Source organism: Petaurus breviceps, unplaced genomic scaffold, assembly GCF_028583685.1.
Source record: "Petaurus breviceps papuanus isolate PSGF00001 unplaced genomic scaffold, PetGlider_PUasm1.0 174, whole genome shotgun sequence".
In the NCBI taxonomy this organism is placed as follows: domain Eukaryota; kingdom Metazoa; phylum Chordata; class Mammalia; order Diprotodontia; family Petauridae; genus Petaurus; species Petaurus breviceps.
The window spans coordinates 3,497,553-3,517,981 of NW_027185761.1; the positions used below are offsets into that span (position 1 = coordinate 3,497,553).

Below are 20,429 nucleotides of genomic sequence, written 5' to 3' on the forward strand. Positions count from 1 at the left end.
CCACTTTGTCTAAAAAGGAACAATCTTGTGAGAGAAACTTTAAGTGAAATTAAATAAAATCAAAACCAAAAAAAAGTCTCCTTGGCTGAGGTTACATTGCCATTAAGCACTGAAATTGATTCCTGACAGCAGAAGCAATAAAATTCATAGAGTTACAAATCACTCTTAAAGCTCTAAGCTCTGGCAAACATTAATATTAATGATTGGGAACACTATGGCAATTCTGTCCATCTATCTAGCTATTTGGGGATGTTATTACGTTATCCTGACCTGATTTTTATTACTAGGGCTCGGGTGGCTTAAAGATCATGGAAAGTCTTATGCAAAGTGGAATCCCTTAATAATTCTAGTAATGGAGGCTAGAACGAACACCCAGGTCATATTATAGGGGAGCCATTATATCAGTCTTTATTGTACACAGATGTTAGGTTTCAGGGTACTTGATTTAACCAGCAGTATATCAGAAGTCATGCAATAAGAGTGGTTGTAAAGCATTTTTTTTTTAAGCATCCCAGGAACAAATATTTAATGAGCAAACAATATGTACACAAGAGACATTAACATCCTTGAAGGCACAATCTCTTTAATCATATACTTTAACAGGAAAGAAAATAGGTAATCATTATTCATGTGATCACCAACATTTCAACTGGAGTAACATGACTAAGGACCTAGTACTAAATACAATCAACATTATAAAAGAGGAAAATCCACCAATATATTGTTTTCGAAACTCTCAAATAAATTTAGGAAATAAAAGCACACAATATTCTTAAAAAACAGTCATTTCACAACATATTTGAAAAGGTGAGGAGCAAAAGACACAGCGGACAGACTGATTTTTAGAAGGAAATGTACAATGCAATATATGTCAAAGTAAGGAATAATGTTACCACAGTATCTGAAAAAATTTTTGGCACATGGCTCCTAACTGGAGCGCAAATATGGAAATGAAAAATGACCATCAGAATACATATCCCTAAACATTTTTTCTAGTGATTTATTGACAAACTCTCCTTCATTGGCTGGCTGACTGAATTTCTATACATATAGTCTATAAATCAATATTAAAATGTTGTGCAGTGTTTAATCTCTAACTATAGTTAGAAAATGTCCCTCAATGTGCCAGGACCCCCTCAAATCCAAGACATAGACAGTGATAGGCAAGCCAAAATTGCTTTGTAATCTTTATCTTTTCTACTATGTTCTCTTTCTTTCTCCTCTCTAGTTCACTCTCTTGTCATGCTACTGAACAATTCGGTCAATTATAACTTAGAAATTTCTTTTTCTTTCTTTCCAATTTTTAGGTCTTTTATTTTTGTCCTTGAGCATGAAGGGGGCAATAAGAACACTAACTCATCTAGGAAGAATGTGTAAAAGAAAACTTGTCCCTATAAATTTTTAAGTCAGCTGAGCTGTGAAAAATCACAACTATTGGTAGACAAAAATACCCAGCATCCATAGGTACATGTATATAATCTTGGGAGGGTAAGTATAAAGTGTTTCCAAAACTCTGGATAGAGAATTTCACTAGCTTCACGAGGACATAAAGAGAAATTTCCTTTAGAAAAATTTTATAGGATTCAGATTCTTCCCCTCCCCTCATTTTCCTGACCTTGTGCTATCAGCTAAAAAGTAATTTTTGCTTTTACATATTAGCATAGATTTAAAATAGAACAAAAATATAAAGTAAAAAAAATGTAACTTAAAGAAAACATTGAACAATGTTCAATTAGAAATGCCTGCTAATTAGAAATTTAAATAGCTTGGCAAGATTTTCTTTAGTTATTTTCTCTTTTCTCTCCATGCTATTAATGTTAAGTCATGACTTCTGGTTGGTGTCCTGCTATTTCAGATTTTTTTTTTTTTGGTACCACTGAGTCTCACTACTATATAACTTTTCTAATGAATACAGATGCCTATCCTTTCATCACTGCTTTATTCACAATGATACTGTTCTTCTCTTTCTTTGTGGTCTCTCGTTCCTTGAGTGCTCAATCTTCTCAAGTAGCCAGTCTCCCCATGAATTTATTTTATTTGCTGCTCTGAATTCATGACCGCTACCACTGCAGCTTCTCGCTAGTAACTACCCTATAAGTTCTTGCCACCATAAACCCCCCTCCCCATTCCTAAAGAATTCTCACCCATCTAGTTTTTAACCTGTTTTTGTTCCTAGGATGTCAAGTCTTCCAGGTGAAAGTTATGAATTTGAATTAATTTCACCCCTTACAGACTTAGGGCGCATAATCTCAGCTGGTACCTTTCTATTGCTCAGCTACTCTAGTCTACACTCAGTAACCCCCTAGCCTAGGTTATCACCCACAATGATTATATCAAACTCTTTCACCCTATATGCCATCACTTTCTACATGCCCCACCAACACTAGATTCAACATGTCTAAAATAGAACATATCACTTTTTCCCTTCAACTTATTCCTTTTTTTTAATGTCACTATTGCTGCCAGACTTCATAATCCATTCCCCTCACTCCCCATGTTTTAATCTCTGTATTAGTTTTGACTCTTCCCTATCCTCTATTTCTCTATTCAATCATCTGCCAGCTATTGGTGTTTACAATCTTTCACTATCCTGTCCCCCTGCCTTTGTCATTACCCTCATTTAGAACATCACCACCTGCTGAATCTACAGGCTTTTTTATTGTTATTTTTGCCCATTTCTAATCCTTCTTCCAGACCAGTGTTCCTTATGCATACATCTGGCCATATCATACTTCTGTCCATAACTTTTTAGTGCCTACTGAATAAAGTTCAAATTCTCTAGCCTGACATTTAAGGCCTTCCAAATCTGTTGCTAATTAGCTTATTTTTCACAGCCTTCTCCACTGTTTCTTGGTGCCTCAGTTTGCTCAATGAAGGAGTTGGGCTAAATGATCTCAAAGATCCTTTTCCAGCTCTAAATCTATTATCCTTCAAACAATTATCTTTTCCCACTCCTGCATTAGCCTATGCTGTTCACATATTGCCCATGATGCCCTCCATAATCTACAACCTTCCCCCTACTAGTTAAATTCTTACCCATCTTTTAAAGTCACCTTCTTCAAAAAGTATTCTTTGTGTATTCTCCCTCAGACACCAACAAGTAATTCATTTGTACCTCTCACCACTTATGCATTATTTTGAATTATAAGGATTTGTAAGTCATTCCTCATTAGACTCTAATGTCCATTGTGGTAGGAATAATGCCTTAAATAAAGCTTTATCTGTTCCAGCACCTAGTAGGCACTTAATAGATGTTTGATGAATGAAAGACACCAACTATCTTGGATACAATACAATTTCTAACTGAATATTCTCCAAATCTCTAGTAAGGTATTTTTGCTCTCTCATTTCTATGCACCATAATGGTATAACTACTTTCAATTTATTTAGTTTAAATTTGACAAAATAATTAAGAGCCAACTTTTGTAAAATTTCTGGTCTTTCCCCCAATAAAAATGTACATTGTGGAAAGAAAACATTAAAAAAATAGTCCCACTCAGTACTTTTTTTCTGAATGAAAACCTAGCAATCTAACACTTGTAATTTACAATAGCTAGCACTTATGTGGGCTTTAATGTTTGCCAAGTGCTTTACATACGTTATCTCATTTTATCCTCTATGTATTTGCTCAAAAATAGGCCTACTTATGTGCAAATGGCATGGCTATCCAGGCCAAGGGTGAAGATTCATTTAAGGCCATTAAAAACTATTAGCAACAATGTGAAAACTAATAAGCACAATACCCCTCTGGTGTAGTGGTCACTGCTTTTGGTTGCCTTTGTCTGCTTCTTAAAATCATAAGCAAAACAATATAGGGAATATTTTAAATGGCCAAATTTCTTTCAAGTATATTTTAAAGGATTCACTGTTTTGAACTTAAGGAGAATGAATGAGTCAGAGATACTCTTTAAATGGATATCGAATGACCTTTTGTCTGTCCAATGAGAAAGAGGAGTAGGGGAGAGCCAATTTCCACAAATTTACAAGGTTATTTTTAACACCCGTTTCTGCTCCCCAACTCTTAGTTGGCAATGTGCCACAATCTATTTGCCTCTACCATGAGAGTTTCCATTGCTTTTTGAGTGACCTGAAGCTTTTCTTTGGAGATTACATAAATCATAGCCATTTAGCGAATTGCTACAATACTGGTGTTAAAAGGAAGGACCTTCACTTCTTAGGGTAGCTTGGGGTCAATAAAGGTACTGTGCAATTTCCCAAATGCAGCCCAACCTTCTCTCTTTATCCTACTTAATCCTAATTAAATAGGATTTAAATATCTTATTTCAATCTTTATCCTACAAATACTGCCCACACAGATTATATTTACTAAAGAGTCAGCGCTATGGGCTGCCCCCTCTGACTTTATACAGGTATCTTCCACCCACACACTTTTCTTGGTGGTTATTAGGCCAAACTTTTGAGTGACCACGAATTTAATTTAGGAGGCTCTGTAACATACTGTGGTTTTATGCAATCAACACAATGTCATCCATAAGCGGGAATGTCTAGAGCGGTAATATCACACTAACAGCTACAGGGGAGACTCCCACTGAAGGAAGACAGTCAAGTGTCACACAGTATGACAAGGCTCAAATGAATTGTGATCTAGGCCACTGGAGGGAGAACTCTCACCAATGGAATCAATGATCCATTAAAATTTTGAAGTAATATTGTCATGCTACGTAAGATAGTGCCAGAGAAGTTCAAAGTCAAGAGAGTTCCAAGCTGGAAAGACTTTTAAGCATCAGACTAGTAATTGTGTTTGCTGTCTAAAGGCTAGTCTGTTAAAATTTGGAAGTAGGGTGGAAGGAAAATGAGCCCCTAGACTTGAAGAGAAAATGAGTGAGAGAAATAAGAAGAATAAGAAATCCCAGGGGTGAGGTAGCTTCTTCTAAAGAGTTCTTCCAAAGTTTATTAGTAAAAAAAATAAGCATTTGCTAACACATTGATCACTATCAGACATGTCTCATAAGAAGAACAATGGGGCTGTAAGAATGAAGAAGTCAGAGGACCTATGAGGGGAGGATCAATGACCTTTAACCTTCCACAAAGCCTCATGAATTGCAGACTCAGTCCATATGCCTTAATGACTGATTTGCATCAATCCATTCACTTTGACCATTTTCATTACAGATAACAATTGCTATGGCAACTGGTATGTATCAGCAAATAGCAGATTGTGAATATGGCTGATCAACTCACTCAAGTCATAGTCCAGGTCTGAAGCCTCATATAAAACCAAGTTTTACTCTTTAAAAAAAATGGAAACAATTTTCTTTTTTCAGGATCATTCTTCTATAATTTCATAATTGCAAAAAACAACTGCCTTGGTTGAAAGTCACTGGGAAAATGCTAATAGGAAAAGGCTCACAAAGGAAAAAATAAGAAATGAACCAAACCAAAAATATAGCTGCTAGGTTAATCAAAAGTAAAGTCAAGTATATTATGAGGTACTTGATTGTAGGTTCCTCGAATATATTTCTTTGTATCTCTGTCAGCTCCTAGCATAGTACCCCATACATGGAAGGCATTCCATGAATGACAAACTGCTGTTGAAGACTACATTTGTGGAACATTTGACCTAACGAGAATGATAAGTAATTCTTTTTTCCATAGTGCACTTATTGCTGAAGTCTAACTGGACACATTAATGCACACCTCTGTTTGCTAAGTATACCGAGCAGTCTTGTAGCTCATCATTTTATGAAACTTGTATAGAATTGTTTCTAACCTCATCCAAAATCAACAGACAGCCGAGTCAGTAAATTAAATGTTTCGCACACAAACCACCTGTCTAACTTACAATTATGGCCACCCAAAATAACTTGACTGTATTGGCTAAGAAAACACACACCTCAGCAAAACCCACCAATAGCTGAAATAACCTCACAAAAGATCCTGAACTACTCAATTCCAGATTTAGATTTTCTGTCCTTTTTCAAACAACTCAGTCCCAAGAATTCAGTTATATTTTGTCTCTTTCAGTGTATGTGAAATAATCTTTTCTTCCATTTTTTGAAATTTGTGTGTGTGTGTATGTGTGTGTGTATGTGAGAGAGAGAGAGAGAGAGAGAGAGAACTTTACTCTATTACTGTAGTCTGGGAGTTCTTAACCTGGAGTCTAAGGATAGATTTTGGGGAGAGGAGTCAGGAAAGTTGAATGGGGAAAAAAAGAGATCTTTTTTGGTATCTTCTACTTGAAATTTAGTGTTTACTCCAATTATGAATGTAGGTAACAGTCATTACTCTGAAAAGAGGTCTTTCCATAGGCTTCACCAGCTTGCCAAAGGGGTTTGTGACATATGAAAAGGTTGAGTCTCTTGCTGTAGACAAATAAGGACTGGAACAAAATTTTACTTTCTAGGAATTTATTTTCTTTGAAAATCCTTTGAATAATTATCATGAATATTCAGGGAGAAATCCTATATCCTAAGAACACCTTCAAATGAATTTGATAAGTTTAAATACACACAAATAAACAAGTTTATATAGGAGAAAAGGTTACAATTTTTCCCTATACATTTTCTCTACATTTAATTCAATTAGTTTATGTCATACTAATGAAATTTAGCTGCTATTTAGTCTACTTAAAATAATATCTATCATCAGATTCTAAGTATGATGGGAGAGCTAAGTGGTCTTTAACTCTTAGGGAATTCTTAGAAAATCAATGAAAAAAATCCTGCAAGTCTTTTTAGTTTTCAGGAACAAATATTGTTTTAATGATCTCAGAGTACTTTTATTTATTGCCAAGTCTCAAGAAGCACAGGGCAAATTACAAAATCTTAAAGAATTGGAAGAGACCTTAGAGTTAATGTAATCCAACCCTACTCACTGTAGAAATCCCTTCTACAAGGTGCCTGACAGATGAGTCATCACGTCTCTGTGATGGACAGCTTACTACCACAGAAAACAGACCATTCCCTTTTAAAAATCTCCCTTCTTTGAGGAACTTGGTAGTTGTGATCACACCATTTAAAAAAATGTAATCTAATGTATATATGCATTTATCTCTCTCTCTCTGTAGAATATACATATATATATACACACACACATATATATATATGTATATATGTCAAAGGATTTACAAAATATGGTCATCTGATCATTACTACTGACATTTTTATCAGGAGTAAAGGCTTGAAAAGTTAAGAAGCAAAAATATTTCCTTATTACTTCTTTTCTCCGTGAGGATAGTTCTCCAGGGGAGAAGTAGACCTCTGGACTTTTCTTCCCCTCTCCCACTATTTAGTTGAGAGAGAACAATAAGAGGAGAAGCCAATTGTATGAGTGAGTAAAGTGAGGAGAAGAGAAGTGTGACAACCTGGGGTCTAGTGACATTTAAATAGCCTGCTGTGCAGGGGCATTTGGCAGATTAAACATTTCAGTCTCTTGGGAAGTGATGTAGATCTAAACAGTGCTTCTTAAGCTAGGCTCTACAGACTTTAAAAACATCTTGATAACTATTTCAATATAATTGGTTTCCTTTGTAATACCATGCATTTTATTTTATGCACTTAAATTCTTCTGAGAGGGGATCCATAGACTTCACCAGAATGTCCAAGGGATCCATGACTCAGGAAAGTTTAAAGACCTCTAATTTAAATAGAGATATAGTGACTACGATGGATTCTATCCCACATTCAATCACTAAATCCTGTTATTTTCCTTGAAATATCACAGATGCTATCATTGAAAAAAGGAGATTGAGAAAATATTGGCAACTACTTATCCACAATGCCAACTTTCCCATCACCAAAAAATCTTCAATGACCTACATAGTCATTGAGAAAATTCTAAATGACAGTATGACATGGGAACAAACAGGCTTTCAGAAATGACATTCTTCATATAGCAGATCACATCTCTAGAATCACACAATTTACCAAAAGGTATACTATGGTTGTTGTCTGTTGATTATAAAAGCATTTGATTCAGTAGAGAAGAACATTATTTCCAAGGTTCTCCTCCAACAAGGACCACTATTTTCGATGCATAAGTTAAAATGATAAAAGATCCAATGTGATAACAGAAATAATTTGCTTTGCTAACCCACTGGTTATTAATTTCAAGGGAGGCATCAATCTGTTACTGTGACAGATGATGTTGACCAGAATCTTAATGGAATAGGGAATACCTAACATGAACAGATTTTTCAGCTTGCAGATGGTACCGTGTGAACTGCATGACGCTACTGCCCATTTATAGAGCTTCCTAAATGATGTCCAACACAACTCAGAAGCGTTCAGCCTCATTATCCACACAAGAAAAACCAAGTGGATGAAGAATGCCTATTCATTATGATATATAGCTAGATGAATAGACTTTAATGCTGTTGGGCTGACAGTGCAAATGGACACGAAACCAAGCCCAGAACTGAATAAGAAGTAAATAGGTGCAGGATGCCTTTGGGAAACTACAAAGTAATTTTTCATGACCCCTAAGCTTCTCTGTGAAACAATAGCCCCTTTTAGAATCAATATTCTTTCAGTGATGCTAGTCTATAGCTTTAAATGACTGAATGCCATAGTCTCCACAATCTGCAGATCAGAGGGCAATGGAGAAATTCTTGGGGTGTTACTGGGCATAAACAGACTATAGTGTATTGTCAATGAAAAACTGAACAGGATAAGCAACATAAATGGTATCATCTGAGATGTACAAAGTAGAAAAGTAGGAGGGCTCGTCATGTGGTAAGATGGATAGCACATGCCATAGATACCCTGCTAATGTCAGCAGAAGGCCCCAGCCCACAGCATGAAGCCTTTGTGGGAGATTTATGGGAGGACACAGGTAAGAGTCGTATAGGATGAGACAGCACGTATAGTTTGCAGTCTATACTGTTGGGAGAAGCACTTGCATCATTAAACATGCATCTAAGTACTGAGGTATTCTATCTTAATATTTCTTGTTCTTAGTCTTGTAGATGGAAAGTGAGAGGCTGTCTCTTCTTATTAATCTATCTCTACGGTGCCTAGCCCAAGTAAACATTCGACAAATGTTTTCTGAATGTATGAATAACGTGTTTACATAAACGTAGTTTGGTAGAGAGGGCAGAGCAGTGTGCTGGGAGTTAGACATTCTGGGTTATAATCCCAGCTCTGGCACTAAGTGGCTGTGACCTTGTACTTAACTCCTCTGGGTCTCAGTGTTCTTATTTATAAAATGAGGGGATTAAATGACCTCTCTGAGCCTTTTTAGAATGAAAATATTACGGTCCTCCCCCCCCCCCGCCCCCAGCTAGCTTAGATTGTTCAAGGGCAGAGGGCATTTATGTCTTCATCTCTATCTTCTACAATATCTACCACAGTTGAAGAGTTCACAGTATATGCTCTATAACCATTTGACAGATTTGAGCCCTAACTGAGAGTGGGTCCACACAGCCTACTCCAAGACTAAACTTTAAAATGCATAGGACCACAACCAAGATGAATCAGCTCAGGATGTGATCAGCTGGTTCCAACCCTTCTGTTCCTTTCAAGTTTCAATAATAGTCTGCTTGACTGCTCTCTATACACAGAAACTAAATGGAATTCTTCAGAAGGATATCAAATAGAACAATGGAAGAGACTCCATTCATTGCTTACTCACCACCATTCAGTCAGTTCCACAGTAAGTTTGACTCCAGGTCTGCTCATCCCTATTGTACCATCCCTCTTTTTCCTCCTCACATGACTTCAACTCACGGGAGCAGCTGGTCCCCTCAGTTATATCTGGAACTTTCCCCTCCACCCATTCAGGTCTAAGATTTTACCAGCACAGGAAAATTCAACCATGGAAACTCCTTCCGCTGATACTTTCAACTTATAGTCTTAGAGATCTAGAGCTGTGAGGGGCGTTAGGGGTCACCTGTTCCGATTCCTTTATTTTATAGATGAAGACACTGAAGCAGGGATGTGGTGAGCAGTGGGGAGAGGGAAGGTAGGAGGTGTGATGATCTGCCCAGGTTATCAAATGTCAGAACCAGCATTTAAACTCAGTTTGGGGATTCTGAATCTAATCCTCCTTTCATTCTATCACACTGCCAGTGCCTGGGGCCTTTGCAGATTAAGTGATTTATTCATATTCACATAGCCAGTATGTGTCACAGGCAGGACCAGAACCCAGGTCTTCTTGACTTCATCCATTATGTCATACAGGCTCTCATCCATAATCTCTCATCAGCTTTTTGTTAGCTCTAGCTCTAGTCAAAGCCACACTGTCATTTCTCATCTCATATGGCAGTGTTCTGCATCAAAATTTTCTATGAACCTTAAAACTTTACAAAGTTGGGATATCCCATGCTCAGACAATGACCTAAAGTAGGAGTCATTCAGAGAGCATCATGCCTCCACAGGCCACTCTGATCCAATATATGAGTCATGTCTTTCCTATTCAGCCATTGGAGTGAAGTCTTTGTGGGGAAATAGAAGTTATGAACTAAAGTAAGAACATTAAAATTACTAGGGTCATTTTGTAGTGTAGTTTCCCTTTGCTTCAATAGCATTTTAAGAAAAATGTTTGCTTTGCAGTATTTCTCTCCTCCTGTCCCCATTTCTTTCTTTTTTCCTTTTTGGAAAGAGCAGTAGCATTGTCAATATCTTTAAATGCAGCACTCTGTCCTGGCCCAGACAGAAAAAGGTTTAATGAAAGGTTTGGGATAGCTGTTTTCTATTTTCTGGGAGAAGAGAAGAGGGAGAGAAGGTTGGTCAGGTTAGCATTCATCTCTCTATCTCTGTGGTATCTCTCCTAGGTAGTCTGCCTCCAAGCACATCTATAATACTGGGGAGAAATAGGATGGAGCCCCAACTGTTGTTATCAGGTCAGTGAAATTGAATTTGGGAGTAAGAAGGGACGTCAGTGGTCATCTAATCCAGTTTATATATTAAGGAATCCTACATGACAAGATTGTCATCTAGCCTCTGTGTCAAGACTTCCAAGAAAGGTGAAATCACCCCAAAAGTCCTTTTTGCTTTTGGATAGATCTAAATGTTAAGGAGATTTTCTTTTCTTTTCTTTTTTTCCCCCCCCACATCAGGCCTAAAGCGATCTCTCTACAACTTTCTCTCGTTGCTGCTGGTTCTATCTTCTGGGAGCAAACAAGTATAATTGCTCTATTATATGACAACCTTTTAAATATTTAAAAACACTTATCATGTTACCCACTCCCCTCTCTCCTCTGAGTATTCTCTTTTCCAGACTAATCATGACTCTCACTCCCTCTACCAACCCTCATATGTCATGGACTCAAGGCCATTTGCCATATTAGCTGCCCTCCTCTGAACACAAGTCTAGCTTATTCATCTTCCCCTTCACAAAAGATGCTCAAATCTCAAAGCTGAGAGGAAATCCCACAAGCAAATACAATCCTTTAATCATCTGCAAATCATTTCCCTCTCCCTCTTTCACATACAAACCTCTCACTTAAAACAGGCTTTCATTCTAATCAAGGAATTACTTAAGGAAAGAAGAAATGTTAGATTTGGATACCAATTAACATTTCCACTGATTGCTGTGTTCAAGGGGAGTCATTTCCTTTTGTAAATGGGAGTGAGAATCTCAAATATTAATTAACGTTGCTATGGACTTGGACCTAAATGCTCACATTGTCTCTTCTCTCCCATTTTTGAATGACAGCTATCAGAGCAAAAGGGAGAAATTATGTAAGTAAATATAGTGCTATTAATTCACTATCAAGTGGCTTTGGTAATGAATTAATTACTTACACATATATTAATATATTTTGGCCTTATTCTGTTTTTTTTTCCCACCTAGAATTAGTTATAACATGAAGTTCAACTACATTTGCTTCAACTGTAGAATGAGAGGTTAGGTGGAGATGGCTTCTAAGGTCCTTTCTTATTCAAATCTATGATCTTACTCTCTGACAGTAACACGACCGACCTTTTAATAAACATCCAAATTTTAAGGCCCAGTCCTGGATTTCCTTAAGGACCAGAATTTAAGAATACCTAGAAGGACCAAGTTATGTCAGTTGATGTAACACTTAAAAATATTTTTTTTATTCATAAGGCAAAAAAATAGAGGTATTAGAATGAAAATTTTTATTTCAAAGTAAAATAATATCTATTTGCAATTATTTGTACTTAAAGTACTCTTTGAGTAGAGAAGAAATTACAATAAATTGGAGTAAAATTATTATATATACACACACACACACACACACAAATAAATGTATGTATCTGTGTGTGTGCACACACACACACGCTCACCCCGATACTGAAGTGCCTGTTCCTTTTGGTGTTAAAAGGTTTGGAACTGTCCTCAAGATTTAACTCACTCAGGGGACAAAGATTGGCCACTTACATCAACATACAACATAGGCAAAACACAATAGGCTAGAGCCTTCTCAGGCTTCTGACCACAAGAATAGCAGCATGGTTAACATGGGCACAGGAAATCTATGCTCAGCTGAACCAAGGCTCTGTTTATCTTTAGTGAACACTCCACAATTTCTCTGCTTTGACTATCTTTCCTCTGCTATGGCCAAGTGAACATCCTTTTTGTTAATAATTATCGGAATTAAGAGTACATAATTTCATTCTAGTCTTGAACCTAAGGTATTAGCCCAGTCTAAGTCAGGTCTGACCTATGACGGCTATCACTGGTTCAAAATGTTTTTTGGAATTCCTCTTCTGGAAATGCTTTCAGTCTATATCACAATTTTTTTAATTATACTTTATGGTGATAAATCTTTTCACTGCCTGTATGTTAAGAGGAGGAAAGCCATTGGATCTTGGTTTGTAGGTTCTGGCATTTACTCATGGGTGAATGACTCTAGGCAAGGCACTCAACCTCTGGGCTTTGGTTTCTTCAACTGTGAAATGTTGATAATGCTTGTTCTATCTATCTGAAAGCATTGTTGGGAGGAAAGTGCTGTGTAAACTGTAAACCATTTTATAATTATGAGCTTACTTGATATAGTGTGGTACAGTGGAAATACCATTGGATCTGGGGTTAGGGTGGGGATACCCTATCATTTCTTATCAATGTGAGCTTTCTGGGAGTCAGTTTCCTCACCTGCAAAACTAGAGCATTGGTCTAAATGATGTTTCTAGTTCCAGTTCTAAATTTACAATCCTTTGAGGAAAGATTTCAAACTTATAAACAGCTAAGAGTCTGGCAACTGAGATGGGTAACAAGCTGAGTAAAACTCTTTGGGGATAAAGACTAGATGTGACTATAAAAGTCATCAGAGTGTTTTTCTTATGTGTCTTTTAAACTGGCTTTAATGGTAATTGTGAAGGTGAAGTTTGTATAATGTTTTGCTTAAAGACAGCCCTGGTAGAGTAAATATGCCAAGGGGACTGATTCGCAGGTCAAAATTCAGCTAGCAATAGTTCTTTTTAGCTCTATTTAAGAAGAAAAGAAAAGGCACACTCATGTTTTTAGAATCACATGCCTTGCATGCTGTCAACAGTTGCTTCCTTTGCCCCTAGACCATGGTGTGATTAAGGGACACACCTGGAAGCTAAGCCAATGTTTCGAAGTGCTTGTGTCTTCTCTTAACCTCAATCATTCCTGTAGCAGCTATATATTATAGCTAACACTAACCAGGTTTCTTTAATGCAATTAGTACGGGCAAAACGTGTTAGCTTCCTAAGAGCAAGTATTCAAGTTGTGAATGATGTACAAATGAACTGATTGGTCAGAAAACATTTTGGTCCTTTTTTTTCTTTTTGAGGACTGGGGAAAGGTGGAGAGAAAATAGAGTACTTTTTTAGTATCTGGAAATTTTTTAAACTATTACTAGTAAGACAGGCAGCTAGAGTTCAGAATGGTCTATTTTCAGATTCAAATTTCAATTCCTTAATTAGAGTTGACCTAAGCATGCATTTGGGGGCACACAGCTCTTTATCTAATGGATAAATGGGTCTCTCTCCCTCTAGCAAAATAAAACCCTGCAGTCACTACTGTATAAACACTGTAGAAGAACGATTCATCTTGGTGAAATGTGAGCCTTGCCACACATCTGTCTCCTCCACAGTTGTCGGAGTTAGCAAGACCCAGGGCCATCTGCTGATTAAGCAATGGCTCTGCACACTGGAGATGCTTGGGGGAAGCTTACCCTCAACTACCCGAGTTTCCCAAGTGAAAACATTTGGTGGGAAGAATACCTATAATTTGCTTGTTTGAGCCTTTCCCATTTTTGCTTCTTCCACACCCTTCTGGACATGTACAGTTTCCCTTGAACTTGGCAAGTTTCCTTCAATGTATATTCATCTCTAGGTGGAAAAAATTTTTTATGCAGCTTGAAAATGTGCTCTAGAAATACTTTTGCTAGTCAAACATAATAAAGAAACCTGGGATACTCTATTAGGTGCCTGATTTACAGAGGAAGGGAAATAATCCTGCATCTAAATTCCAAAGTTATGATTTTTTTTATGGCATTTTAAGCCACAATAGCTACATGACATTTCATAGAATCACTGAATTTGAGAAGTAGAAAGTGCTTCAACAGTTATCTACTCCAACCCATTCACAAAAGGCATCCTTGCTATAACATATCCAACAAATGTTTGTCTGGCCTCTGCCTGAAAATCCACAAGGAGATGCCAGATACCAAAAGGTACTGTGAAGTAGGAATCATGAAAATGATTTGGTACTGTTTTTTAAAAAATAGAGAGGCTGATCAGTAGAAGAGATTGAGGACACAACATATAGAAGAAATACATAGAAATACATAGTAGTATGATGTTTGATAAACTCAAAAACCTCAGTTACTTGGGGAAGGATTCACTACTTGACAAAAATGCTGGTAAATGTGGACAGAAGCCTGGCAGCAATTAGGTTTAGACCAATGTCTCGCACCACACACCAAAATAAGCTCCAAATGGATTCATGACCTAGATGTGGAAGATGATATTGCAAACAGATTAAAGGAACAAAGACAACATGACATTTTAGATCTATGGATGAGGAAAGATTCATGACTAAACAATAGAGGTCACACAAGATAAAATGGAAAATTTTGATTATACTCAATTTAAAAAGTTTTTGCACAAACAAACCTAATGTGGTAAAAATGAGAAGGGAAAAGGGTAACTAGGAAAATATCATTGTAACAAGTTTCTCAGATAAAAGTCTCATATTCCACCCACCCCTTCTAAAACAGTTCATTCCACATTTGGAGAGTCGAAACTGCTGGGAAGTTTTTCCTGATACCAAGCCTAAACTCATCTCTTTCCAACTTTTGCCCATTGCTTCTGCTTCTGGACAGTACAGACAAAAAGAACAGGTCTAATTTCTCCACATGACTGACCTTCAAGTCCTTGGTCCTTTCTGAGTCTCACTGGACTCATTAAAATCCTACATGAAAAGCAGGTCCTCATTTTATTTCCCTCATTTATTTCATTACCCTCATTTTATCCAGGTGTAAACAAAAACAGAGAAATGGCTTGCCCAAGGTTACACAGTTGTTTAGAGCCCAACTATTACAAATTGTAAATATAAATAAAATTATATATTATTCTATGCTACAAAAACAAATTATATATTTGAACACAGACCTTCTGAAATTAAGTCCAAGCATTTCATAGGTTTCTACTAAGGTGTAAGGTATAAGATTGTGGTAATTTCTATCTATCCCTACTTTGTCAGATTATGCTTGTTCAAGCTGTTGCTCCCTTAGGCTTTCAGAGGTCAGAATTCTGTAAAATGCCTAGCAGCTGTTTTCCCCAGCAGCCTTCATAGTTATCCTGTTCCTTTAATGTTTCTCAAATTGCCTCATGGAAAGTGGCTGAAGAACATCCATGCCCTTATCAATATTCCATTTCAAGACATGCCAAAAGCTGAAGTCGACTGTGGTTGATAAAGTATGGGCCTGGATGCCCCATCTTCTCTCACTGTCTTTCTCCTACTATTATCTTAGGCTTTGCTGAGATACCTAGGGGTTATAAAAGGAAAAACACATCCAGCTCCAATCTGATTCAATCAAAGCTAATCAACATGATTAAAATAATCCTAAAATGAAAAAGAAAACACCTCATTACCTTTCTCTTGCTTTGTAAAAGGTTTTGGAAAAGAGGTATATTTAGTAATGGTCTCATTTTCCCCCATTTTCAGTCTCAATAATATAAAATTAGCCTTCACAGCCTACAGTCTTGATCGAGTGATATAACTGGAAAATAGCCAGTGTGAATGCTTAGGGATACACAACAACACTGGAGCTGATTCAGTGCCTGCAAGAGGTGACAGGCAGAGAGGGCCAAATAAATTAGTTCAAAGGTACAGCTGTTCTACAGACTTCCTTCACATTACCCAGATGTGACATCAGAACCCTGAGTCACAGCACTTACTGTAGAGAAAGGGCGTAACTTACAGTCTTTGTGCCCACTGGATATTTGGCCTTATTGCTGAGACTTGGAAAAAAGGGTTCCAATTCTTGTTGGTGGTTTCTCTGATGTGGGCAACTGGCCATCAGCTAAAGTCCACCAGCTGACCTGGGCCAGTTTCAAACCAATGACATAGGAATGAAAAGTTCCATGTGCCATTACCAAATTCCCAAGCAATACGATCTCTTGTTTAGAGAAAGGCATAGCTTATATTTATGTAGTGCTTTATGGCTACAAGGTACTTTCATGTATATTAACTCAACTGGAACTCATGATATTCCAAGAGGTAAGGGGAGCAAGTATCGCCCATGTTTTATAGAGGAGGGAACTGGGGGTCAGGGAGAAAAATCAAGTGATTTGCCCCTGGTCACACAGGTAGTATGTGATTGAGTTAGGGCTTGAACTCAGGAATCCTGAACACCAAGAGTCGCATATCTCCACTCATCACACCATTTTCCTGTGTTTACTGCATTTTTAAGACTTCTACATTGGCAGCCTGGCCTTCTGTAGTCTACATGTACACTTGTTTTATAGGACTAGGGGACTGAAATGACCCCAATTATACAAGTAAAAGACTCAGGTAAATTTTATTACTGAGGGAAAAAAAGTGTCACATGAGGCAGATGCAGGAACACATTATAAAAGGAGTTCTACCTGCCAGATATTTGATGACAAACAGAGACACTGTTTGGAAAGGGCGAGAGATGGATGAGTGTTTTAAGGCCACGTCCATAGGCCAAACAGTAAAGCAGACCAACAAAAAACTCAGTCCTGCTGGTTCCCCCTGGCTCGTTCACCCAGTAGAAGAAGCACAGTGTGTCCAGAGCCTGTGCAGCCAATGAGGCACCTGAGAACTCTGATTTACCAGTCAGGCAGCAGCAGCCTTAGTTTGAATCAGGGTCTACTCAGTACTAGAACTGATGAAGTTCTGTTACTAGTTGTCACAGCAGTCAACAGGGTTTTGCACAATGTATGAGGCTAGCAACAAAATTGTACACCCTTGACTAAGGTCATGCTACTCCCAAATTATGGCCAAGAAAAATCTGTGCTCTACATTAAGTGAGGGTATAGGTAGATAGCAGATAGGGAGAAGCAGTGCAGAAAGTACAACTGAGATCGCCAACCAGCTGCTGCCTGCAGCTGCATTCATTAGTGTTCAGACTCCTCTGAATGACAGTGATCTGATAAGCCAGTGCAGAAAGGAACTTGGTAACATTCTATAGGACCATAAACTCCCTCAGGGACAAGGCACCTGCCTACAACCAACCCTTTGTGTAAATCTATTTCTTCTTCTCTGGGTCAGAATTTCAGAACTGACACAAGGGTGATATAATTTATATTGGGAGAATGGGAACTCTTAGGGGAGGAAAGGGTAGTTTTGGTTTGTTTTTTCCTTCCCAGGCCAGTTATAAGGAACCAGGGAACTGGCTTAGGTTGTCATGGGTCTGTGGTAGTGGCTGCTGAAAACTGACCACTGATTACACTAATTAGGCTGTTCTTGGAGGTAATGATTCCAAGGGTCCCCTTACTTATCTCTACTAGCAAGGGACAACAACCGAGAGATAGGACATTTGGGAAAAAAGAACATATCCTCTGAACACTACCATTTAAAGTCTAAAAATGTATTAAATTGGATGAGATTTATACTTTTGGCTTTATGAAAGCAGAAAGTATTCTGAAGCATATAAAGCATGGAACAAAGATAAGTTACTTTTTATTCTTAAGTTTCAAATAAACTAACATTAAACTTAAACAAATTAAAAGAACATGTATTAAGTGCTTATTATGAAACCCCACCCCCACCCCACTGTACTAGACACTGGGAATTCTGGACCAAAAAAAAAAAATGAGTCTCTGCCCTTAATGATTCAATTCAAATACATTTATTAAGTATCTACTATAAGCACAACACTGTACAAGGGGATAGAAATACTCAAATAAAACGGTTCTTGCCCTCAAGGAGCTTACATTCTATCACACACAAGAAAAAATAAATAAGGAGAAATGAAAAGGTGGGGCACTAAGAAACTCAAGGGATCAGTGAAGGTCTCTTGGAGGAGGTGGCACTTGGGTTGAGTTTGGGGGATAAGAATTCTGAGAGGCGGAGATGAAGAGAGAACTTACATTCGAGGAACAAGGGAGGGCTTGTGTAAACACATTGAGGTAAAAGATGGATCATCAATTCTGGGCAATCTAATGTCGCTGGAAGGGAAATAGAATAAATAAGAACCAAAGGGCAGAGTATGTATTTGATCCTATAGGCAATGGATAGCCGCTGAAGATTTTTTCAATCAAACATGTGACCTGGGATGAATATTTTGGTGGCTGTATTGAAGATACAGTACAGAGAAAAGAACCTAAAAGCAGGAAAATGAATTAGCAATTTATTGTCAAAGTTCAGATTAGTGGTGATGAAGGCTTGGACAAGCATGCTGTCTGCTTGAGTGAAGAGAAGGGGGTGAATGTTAGAGAGGTTATGGAAATGTAAATGATAATACTTGGCACACTCTTGGTATGGGGGACTGGAGATGTAGCATCAAGAAAGGAGTCAGGGATAACTGAAATCATGAAAGTGAATGAATGGGAAAATGGTCATGTTTTCAATGACAATAAGAAAGTTTGGAGACATCAGACAGATTTAGGGACAATGAGTTCTGTTTTAAAATGCTGAGTCTGAGATGTCTGTCCAGAAGATTTTCAGCAGGCAATTGATGACACCTAAATGGAATTCAAGAGAGACACTAATGTTGGATGTGTAGTTGAAATGATATGTATACAAATAACTTGAAGTTAGGAAATGAATGAATATGTTAGGAGGTCAACCAGAAAGAATAGACTGATAGCCTGAAGGAGATAGGAATCATTTTCAGTTAAAGAAATCAAGGGAAGGCCAAGTTTCTGCCTCTTGCCCAGACACATCCAAGAAAACAAAAAGCTCAAAAAGTGTGGCCAGGACATAGCTATCACTACCTTAGTACCATCAATAAAAACAGGCAAGTCAGTCAAAAGGGCAAGTCTTAGAGAGAAATAAATGAGTTTAGCTTTGGATATGTTGAGTTTGAAGTGTCAATTGAATGTCTAGGAGGAAATGTTAAGCAGGCTAAGAGAAATGTGTAAGTGGGCTTCAGGGTGGAGGTCAGAGCTAGAGGTCCTCATCTCATCTTTCAATATTTTTTGAGCTTAAGACCACAGGCAGCTTACAGGACACAGCCTAATATACAGAACCTCCCCTAAGACATACAGAATAACGAAACCTCGAGGTTCAACCCAAGTATGCCAACTACCTTAAAAATCATGTGTTTGTGTAAAGATCTAGAAGCCTTAGTAGACTGTGAACTGCAATGAGTCAACAGTGTGATATGGCAGCTGAAAAAGCTAATATGATTATGAGCTGCATTAAGGGGTACTTGGCTTTCAGGAAAAAGGATCATTCCATTGTATCATGTCATGGTCAGATGGGAGTATCATCATTTGGAGTACTGCATTCAGTTTTGGGAAACACATTTTAGAAAGAACATCAATAGGCTGAAGTGTGTCCAGGGGAAGGCAAACAGGATTATTAAGGGTCTCCAGATTTACCATTATGGTGGGGGGGTGGGGGTGGGAAGAAGGCAGTTAAAGGAATTAAAGAGAATTAACCAGGAGGAGAAAAGACTTAGGATGGGGCATTATTGCCGTCTCAAAGTAACTAAAGATCCATCATATGGAAGAAGAATTAAACTTGTAGTGTTTGGCTCCAGGAGCCAGAAAATAGATAGTGGAGAGAAGCTTCAGAGAGACCAATTAGACTTAATGTAAGGGGAAAAGTTCCTAACACTGAGAACTACCCTAAAGTAGAATGGGTTACCTGGACAGGTGGTGTGCTTTTTAATATCTAAGACTAGAGGTCTTCTAGCAACAGCTGGATCGCCACTTACTAGATATGTTATAGAGGGTACTGTTGTTCAAGTATGGATTGGACCATATGGTCGATGACAACTCTTTCAATTCTGAGATTCTATGATTTTCTGATAGGTTTTTGAGCAGGGGAGTTCTGTGATTAGACTAAGAACATGGGGAAGATTATGTTGGTAATGGTATGTATGAAGGATAAAC

At 37.8% G+C, this 20,429-nt stretch overlaps 1 protein-coding gene across 13 annotated transcripts in view; it reads right to left on the reverse strand.

Moving 5' to 3' along the window:
• Window positions 1-20,429, reverse strand: part of COBL (cordon-bleu WH2 repeat protein) — a 371,034-nt gene that overhangs the window by 58,765 nt on the left and 291,840 nt on the right. The window lies entirely within an intron of this gene.